Source organism: Pseudonaja textilis, chromosome 10 (genome assembly GCF_049901715.1).
Source record: "Pseudonaja textilis isolate UNSWEBS1 chromosome 10, rPseTex1.2, whole genome shotgun sequence".
NCBI classification, from domain to species: domain Eukaryota; kingdom Metazoa; phylum Chordata; class Lepidosauria; order Squamata; family Elapidae; genus Pseudonaja; species Pseudonaja textilis.
Window position 1 is genome coordinate 104515 of NC_141999.1, and position 8716 is coordinate 113230.

The 8716-nt window shown below is 47.9% G+C and overlaps 1 pseudogene; it reads left to right on the forward strand.

The window, feature by feature from the left end:
* The first annotated feature begins 1999 nt into the window (after positions 1-1999).
* On the forward strand, positions 2000-3120 carry LOC148124873 (uncharacterized; annotated as a pseudogene).
* The last annotated feature ends 5596 nt before the right edge of the window (positions 3121-8716 follow it).

Here is an 8716-nt window from a genome sequence, read left to right on the forward strand (position 1 = left end):
AAGGGTAGAGAGCGCCGGGGTAAAGCCTTCAATATGCCTAGAACCTGAGAACCGTCTCGTCTCCAACAGTTTCTGCCCACCCAGTCCGTATCAGCGGGGTGTGTGTGTGTGTCTTCTCCAGGTCTCCTCCATTAAAGGTGGCATCTTGTGGAACCTGGGAAGCCTGCCTTCTCCTGCCGTCCTGACTTGGGTCCCAGGCCTGAGGTTGATGCTTGTGATTTGTTCAGTTGTCCCTGTTTTGTTGTTTCTGTCCTCTAGATTATTTATGTCTGGGCTGTATGTTTCATGCCATGTTTTTAGGTGTTTTGATGTTTTCTTTAGTTTATTTTGCCATTCATAATCTACTTGGATGGCCAATAAAGTATGAATAAATAATTTTTTCTGTTACATTTCCTCCACCTTCTCCACCTTTCTGTGGACTCCAACAATCCAAGAAAGTTGACCCAAATAATAGCTCCCTGCATTTTGAGGCAGCATGCACTACTCCAGATGTGAAATGCAAAGAAGGAATTTCCACTCAGTCAGTGGGTTAAGTTCTATTTCCATCTCTGTTATATTCATTTGCTTTCTGGCTATGAAGTTTGTCTAGCTCATCTTTTGAGCACGGAATTTTGTCAGGCCAAACCTTACATTAGTGTGGCCAAAAGTGCCATGAATTGTACTTCAGCAACAGTTGAACAAGGCCATGGATTCTCCAGCTCTTCTATGCGCAATTTGAAGTGGTTCATAGTGCATGCATGTGGCACAGTGTGCTATGAACTGAATGTACACCAAGGGTAACCAATTAAACTAAAAATTAAAGGAATGCCACACATGCTTTTTACAAATTCTACATCCATGCAAGCAGTGTTTCCCCAGGCAGTGGCATTGAAGCATGTCTGGCCCAGCACCTTCTCACATACATGGGTGTTGTGGCTCCGATTCCCGAGCCTTGTGCTGTTAGAGGAAGAGGACTCGGAAGATGAGGAGGAGGAACTGGGAATGCCTTCTTCCCCAGGACCTTCCTCTCTGGCAATGCCTTCCTCCCTGATAATGCCTCAGGTTTCATCAGACAACCGAGAGGAACAGCCTGAGATTAATCAGGAGGAAGGCTGGTGGACTTAGGGGCCACGACTAACTTTATGGACCAGGCCTTTGCGGCCCATTCTGATGTCCCCTTGGTTCTGGTAGAACCTCTGATGAGGGTTGAGACTATTGATGGGCGGGAACTTATTGCAGGACCCATTAAATTCGCCACCCAGCCTTTATGCCTTGTCATTGGAGAATATGAGGAGGTGATCCGTTTTTATGTCACCACAGACCTCCATTTCCCATTAGTCCTCGGCATGGCTTGGCTTAGGATTCATGATCCTCAGGTGGCATGGTCGCGGAATGCCATTTCTTTTCCGAGTCTGCAGTGCGTGGACCACTTCCACCACACCTGTGCTGGCCAGGACATCACTGCCTCTGCTGTCTCCATACCTCCTGAATTGACGGACTTCACGGATGTTTTCAGTGAGAAGGAGGCGGACCGGTTACCTCCGCATCAGTCCTATGATTGCCCAGTGGACCTTCTGCCCAATGTACCACTGCCAAAGGGACGTTTGTACTCCATGTCCGAGCTCAAGCTGGCCACACTACGGGACTTTTTGGACAAAAACTTGGCCCGAGGGTTCATCCGGCCTTCGTCGTCCGCTCTCTCAGCCTCAGTCCTCTTTGTCAAGAAGAAGACGGGAGACTTACGCTTGTGCTGTGATTACCGCCGGCTAAACGCCATCATGGTGCAGAATAGCTACCCCTTGCCGCTCATTCCAGAGTTGTTGGAGAGGCTGCGGGAGGCCACTATCTTCACCAAGCTCGATCTTCGAGGGGCCTACAACCTGGTGCGGATGCGAGAGGGGGACGAATGGAAGACGGCATTTGGCACCCGATACAGCCATTTTGAGTACACTGTGATGCCGTTTGGGTTGACCAACGCCCCGCAGTCTTCCAGCACCTGATGAATGACGCGTTTCGGGATATGTTAGATCGGTTTGTGGTGGTGTACCAGGACGATATTCTGATTTATTCAGGGTCCAGGGACAGTCACCTTCAACAAGTTCGTCTGGTCTTGCAACGCCTTTGGGAGCACCAACTTTATGCGAAGCTGGAGAAATGTTTCTTCTTCCAGACTTCCATTGAGTTCCTTGGGCACATCTTTTCTCCTAAAGGCATCGCCATGGACCCGCGTAAGCTGGAGGCCTTATGTAGTTGGGAACCCCCTCGTGGCGTGAAGGACGTTCAACGCTTATTGGGGTTCGCTAACTATTACTGGACCTTCATCCCGGGTTTTGCCAAGCTGACGGGTCCAATAACTCAGCTCCTTCGAAAGAAGGTCCCGTTCCAGAGGGCCTCCTCGCAGCAGGAGGCTTTTGAGGCCCTCAAGAATGCTTTCATCGCAGAACCCATCCTGAGGCACCCTGATCCACATTGTCCTTTTGTGGTGGAGACAGATGCATCCAACGTGGCTATTGGGGCAGTGCTGTTGCAAGCCCCAGGGGATGGCGCCACTCTTTTTCCCTGCGCTTATTATTCCCGGAAACTCACTCCTTCCGAACACAATTACACCATCTGGGAAAAAGAGTTGCTGGCTATCAAGGTTGCATTTGAGACTTGGCGACATCATCTCGAGGGGGCCCGACACAAGATGGAGGTCCGGACAGACCATCAGAATTTAGAACATTTGTCAACGGCACGAAAGTTGAACCAGCGGCAGACCCGGTGGTCATTGTTTTTTGCCCGGTTCAATTTTTCTGTGACCTATATCCCCAGTGGTCACAATCAGAGGGAGGATGCCCTGTCCCGCAAACCTGAGTACCTTTGCCCCGAGGACCCCCTTTCTCCATGGACAGTGCTGCCAGCAGAATCCTTGGCTGCAGTCCAGGAACCGGTGGACTTGCAGACTCAAGTGCAAGAGGTGCAGCGCCTAGATGCTTGGTTGCAGCAGAGGATGGAGGAGATTGGACCCGAATCCCCATGGACTTTGGAGGAGGGCTTACTCAAGCATCGGGGCCAGTTGTACTTACCCACGGGGCCACTTTGAGCCCTTATTATGACTCAATGTCACAACAACCCTGCAGCCGGCCATTTTGGGTTTTTTAAAGACCTTCCATCTTGTAACGTGGACTTTTTGGTGGCCTCGAGTATGGCATGATGTCCACGCCTATGTCACGTCCTGTGTACCGTGCAGACAAGCAAAAGCCACGACGGGTGCGCCTCCTGGTCTCCTCCAACCTCTGCTGACTCCAGAAAGACCATGGGGAGCGATTTCCATGGACTTCTTGACTTCATCCTCAGGATTTACGACTGTGCTTGTGGTGGTCGACATGTTGACAAGAATGGCCCACTTTATTCCATGTCATAAATTGCCATCGGCCCATACAACTGCCCGTTTGTTCTTGCAGCATGTTTTTTGTCTCCATGGTCTGCCAGACAGGGTAGTTTCTAACCACGGTATACAATTTACAGCCCAATTTTGGAAAAGCCTGACGACAGGTGCAGGTGTGCTTGTCATCGGCGCACCATCCAGAAACTGATGGTGGGACGGAGAAGGTCATTGGCATTCTCAAGCAATATTTGCATTGTTTTGTAAACCACCGGCAGAACAATTGTCTCCCTCTGGTGGAGTTTGCATTCAACAACTCCCAGCACACCTCCACCCAAATGACACCATTTTATGCTAACGTGGGATACCATCCGCAGTTCTTTCCGTTGACACTATTAGATTCCCCTGTTACCGAGACTCAGGAATTCCTTTCGGAATTACACTCAGTTTAGCAGTTAGTTTGGCAGCAACTGATATGGGCCAAGGAAGATTACAAGCGGTTCACAGATCGCTCTCGACGGGCAATGCCTCCGCTGGCTGTAGGAGACCGTGTGTGGTTGTCCACAAAACATCTCCAGGTCGACCGCCCAATAAAGAAGCTGGACCATCGGTTCATCAGCCCATTTCCCATCGAGACGGTCATCAACCCCGTAGCCTTTCGACTGACTCTACCGCGCTCCATGTGAATTCATCCGGTCTTCCACCGTTCCCTTTTGGTCCCTGACGCCCCTTCGTGTTATCTTAGACATCCCACAGCTGATGATCCACCACCTGTGCCCGGTGAAGATGACGCAGTTGATGGCAACGTGGTTGGCATTAGGGATTCCCTCTGGCTGAAAGGGCAGTTGCAGTATTTGATCGAGAGGCAGGGGGATGGGCCAGAGGCCCTTTCGTGGGTGGATGCTTCCACGACCCACGCCCTGGACCTTATACGGATGTTCCATGACCATTTCCCCTTGAGACCACATCCTGACCGTCAGACTCAGGTGAAGGGCCCTGCAGTGAGGGATAGTGTTGTGGCTCCAATTCCCGAGCCTGTGCTGTTAGAGGAAGAGGACTTGGAAGATGATGAGGAACTGGGAATGCCTTCCTTTCCAGGACTTCCTCTCTGGCAATGCCTTCCTCCCTGATAATGCCTCAGGTTTCATCAGACAACCGAGAGGAACAGCCTGAGATTAATCAGGAGGAAGGCATATCGAAGCAGCCCCTGACAGGGAGTCAAGAGGAAGAATGTTGGCTTGATCCTAAGCAGCGTCATAGGAAGAAACGTGAGCAGCAACGTAGGAGGCGTGGGAGGGTCAGAGAGTGAGCTGAGTCATTGAGCCACACCCCACAGGGGATAAAAGTGGGTGTGTTGTCGGCTGGAACTTTGTATGGGACGAAGTTTAATCTTGCTTCAGGTTTTCTTTGTGAATGATTTTATGGTCTGCCTTATAATTTTTTGGAAGTAGCTTTTTACTTGTTATCAGTTTGGACTTGGCAGGCAGAGGGTGTTGGAATGCCAAGGACATTATCAGTTCCAAAGAATTAACTCTATGAAGTCCGAGCCAGCTTGCCTGCCTGTGTTTGTGTGAGTTTATACTCTTGCATCTTTTGGAAAGAAGAAAGGTGAGACAGAACATATGGGTAAAGGACAGACATCATACTTATAACAAAATGCTGCCACACGTAAGAAGCAGTAAGAAGCAGGATGCAGTGTGCCTTACTATAAGTGTTCAAGCTGAATCCAGCAATGTATTTGCAAATTATTCTGAATTAAATCAACCCTACTGCTTCCTTTGGACAGAGGAAACTGACCCATGGGTGCACTTGAACCAAAAAGGAATATATCAAAAGATTTATTTCTGTTGATACTTTTTTGAACCCTCCAAGTCCACAATTTCCACATTTATATCCTTTGCAGTTTGCTGCCGGTTGCAAGTCTCTGCCCATGTATTTTGCTGAGGGTGTGAACTCACTAAGAGTACCCGCATCCAAAGAGTTACATCATGCTACATTGCCATATTCTGCACTCTGAGATAGATGGCCTTTGTTTGTATTTCATTTCATCTGGTAGTTTGTTATTTATCAAGCCTTTTATACAAATATCCAACGTACAGTCCTCCTATTTTCCCCACCCTGTGAAGTGGGTAAAGCTGAGAATGAATGACTGGCTCAAAGTCACTCAACTAGCTTTCATGGCTGAGATCAGTCTGCCATTTTCTAGCCTGGAGCCTTAATCACTAGATCAAACTGGCTCCAATTAAAGATAGCCCTGTGGGCTCCATTTTTGCTGGCAGAGGAACCTCGGGCCAGTCCACTGTTTCCAGGGTGACCCCGCAGGCCACATCTAATCACCCTGTCCGCCAGATCTGGCCCGCGGGCCTTGTGTTTGACACCCCTGATCTTGACCTTTTTCAGTCTGCATTCAGGCTGGACACAGCACTGAAACAGCCTTGGTCAAGCTTGTCAGTGACCTTTGGAGGACTTGGGATTGAGGTGGTGCACCTTTCTGGACCTCCTGGTGGCTTTTGACACTACCGACCATGACATCCTTACAGTCCAGCTTTGGGGGCTGGGATGAGAGGGCCTATGCTACGGTGGTTCACCTTCCATCATGGCTGGTTCTAGTCAGTGTTGGTAGAAGAGGAGAGGCCATCTGATGGAGCAAGTGGATCAGATCTAAGGTGGACTCTGGCCTTGGAGCAGGTTCTGTGGGGGCTGGGGATGGCTTAGTTATCTGGGGGAAGTTTGATCCCTTCAGGCGACAGGATGCCCATAACTGTTAGCTCAGCCACTTATGTTAGATCCCAGGATTAGATATCCCACCCACCCCCGGGCTAGGTGGGGACCAATTCTTCATTGAGAGAGGGGGTGGTCACAGTGCTGCCTTCCCATCTCATAAGGCCATTGTTGAAGGGTGTACAGAAAGTGTTTGAGCTGCAGCTTCAGGAGGCCTTAGAAGAAGTGGATCATCTGGACCCCTTTCAGTTTGAGTTCAGGTCTGGGTATGTACCCCGGATATAGATGGCATTGACTGCACTCTTGGGTGTCCACTGGCAGGAGAGGGATGATGGTAGTGCATCCATCCTTGCTCCTCTTGACGTAGGAGAGATCATGGTATCCTGGCTAGGCTCTGGGAGTTGGGGTTGGGCAGCACCTTTTAATGCTGGTTGTCTTTGTTCCCTTGGGTTGGTTCTAGTTGATGTTGGGAAGGGGGAGAGAAGCCCCTCTTTTGTGGGTTGTTACAGAGCTCAGTGCCTTCTCCTATCCTGTTTTAAGATTACAATGATGACATTAGGATATTTCCATCAAAGATTGTCTGAATGGTGTGTGCGTGTAGTTTTGTCTCAGAGCCTGGAGGCTGTGAGGGCCTAGATGGGGCACAAGAAGCTTCAGCTTAATTCAAAGAAAACTGAATGGATCTGGGGTTTTGGACCTCCTGGTTCAAAGACCTTCCATATTTGGTTGAGAATAGATTAATACCAGCTTAAAATTGTGTCAGCCCTTTGCAGCAGACCATACCAGGAAGCCGAGATTATGCTAATATTTACTCTTTTTACAAGGTTATGGTAACATTATCTTGCAACTCTGAATGTATCTATTCTTCCCTTCAAGAGAACTAGGGAGGTTTTTGTCTGAGATGTTTTCTCAAATCTTGCCCGAGACCAAATATTTCTTTTGTTTGACCATTGTCTCGGCTATGGCTCTTTCTCTTACTCCTCAAGTTTATTCTTATTGCCCATTAGAATAGAATAGAATGGGTTGGAAAGGACCTTTGAGGTCTTCTAGTCCAGCCCCCTGCTCAAGCAGAACCTATACCATCTCAGACAAGTGACTGTCCAGTGTCTTCTTAAAAACTTCCCATTATGGAGTGCCCAAGTTTTCTGGAGTCCAGCTGCCCAACCTCCCTGTGAGGAAGTTTCTCCTTAATTCCAGGTAGCTTCTCTCTTTCATTAGTTTCATCCATTTCTGCTTCTACCTTCTGGTGCTTTGGAGAATAGGTGGACCCACTCCTTCTTTGTGGCAGCCCCTCAAATATTGGAATGCTGCCAACATGTCACCCCTAGTTCTTCTTTTCTCTAGACTAGCCAATCCCAAATCCTGCAGCCATTCTTCATCTGTTTTAGTCTTCAGGCTTTTGATCATCTTAGTTGCTCTTCTCTGAACTTTTTCCAAAGTTCACTACACAGAGCTAGTGTGCAAACCAGGATCCTACTGGACTCATGGCTCTTGCTTAAGAAGCAGTTGGTAGCCCTGCCTAGGACGACATTTGCACTTCAGACCACACATCAATTGTACCCAGGCCTGGACTGGGGTGTGTGTGTGTGAGGTGTTTCTGTTTATGGCCATGCCTTTGTGACCTCCAGATTGTACTACTGCAATGAGCTTTAAATGGAGCTGCCCTTAGAAGTGCATTTGGAAGCTTTAGTTGGTGCAAATTACAGTGACACAGGCATTACATGCCCTTGAAAGCTTGTTTTGCCCAAGCCTGGGGCCCTGGGATTAAGCCAACCTCCTGACTGTGTGGCTAATTGAGTGGTTGATGTCCAGCTATGTATTTTGAGTATTTTTATTGTGGAGCTATTGAAGAGATGGGAGGCAATATAAATCAAATAAATTGATTTTGGGGATACAGAATACAGAACAACAGATGAAAGGAGATGACCCTGAAAGGCTGAATAGCTTCAGCAGGCAATCTATTAATGTCATCATTGGACTAGGTTTAAACCTGCTTTGGGATGCAAAATGTGGCTGCTCACAGGCTTACTAGGGATTAGCAGCAGCAGCAACCAGGGACTTTTAAGGTCAGTTAACACCACTGGGCTTTTCACCTTGGACAACCTTTTCAAGGTGCTTTTGCTCACAATCTCCCTCTGGGGAAGATCTTAGCTGAAGACCTTCTTTGCCTGCCTTTGAATTCTTTATATGATGGGCACAAATGGCTTGGCTTGTTGCTACAGGCATTGTGCTTTGAGAACTTTGAAAAGTCTGAAAAATGCATTGTTGGTAGCTTCCTACAAGAAATGTGGATCTTAATAGAAATAGGACTGGCTCCATATGCCGGTTATTTAGTCACTGAATTTTAATTGTGAACTATTCATCTTTATGAATGTTGTAAGCTACTTCACATCCTTTAGATGCATCAAAACTTCCTTTAATAAACATATAAGGCACCTTGGCAGAAAGCAAAGCTAGAAATGAAGTTAGACTAGTGTGGTTCATGAATAATTATCAATATATAGAATAGTTACACAGCACAGAATACCAGGGTTGGAAGGGACCTTGGAGGACTTCTAGTCCAACCCCTTGCTCAAGCAGGACACTCTATACCATTTCAGACAAATAGCTCTCCAATGTTTTTTTCTTAAAAAAAAAACTGCAGTGATGGAG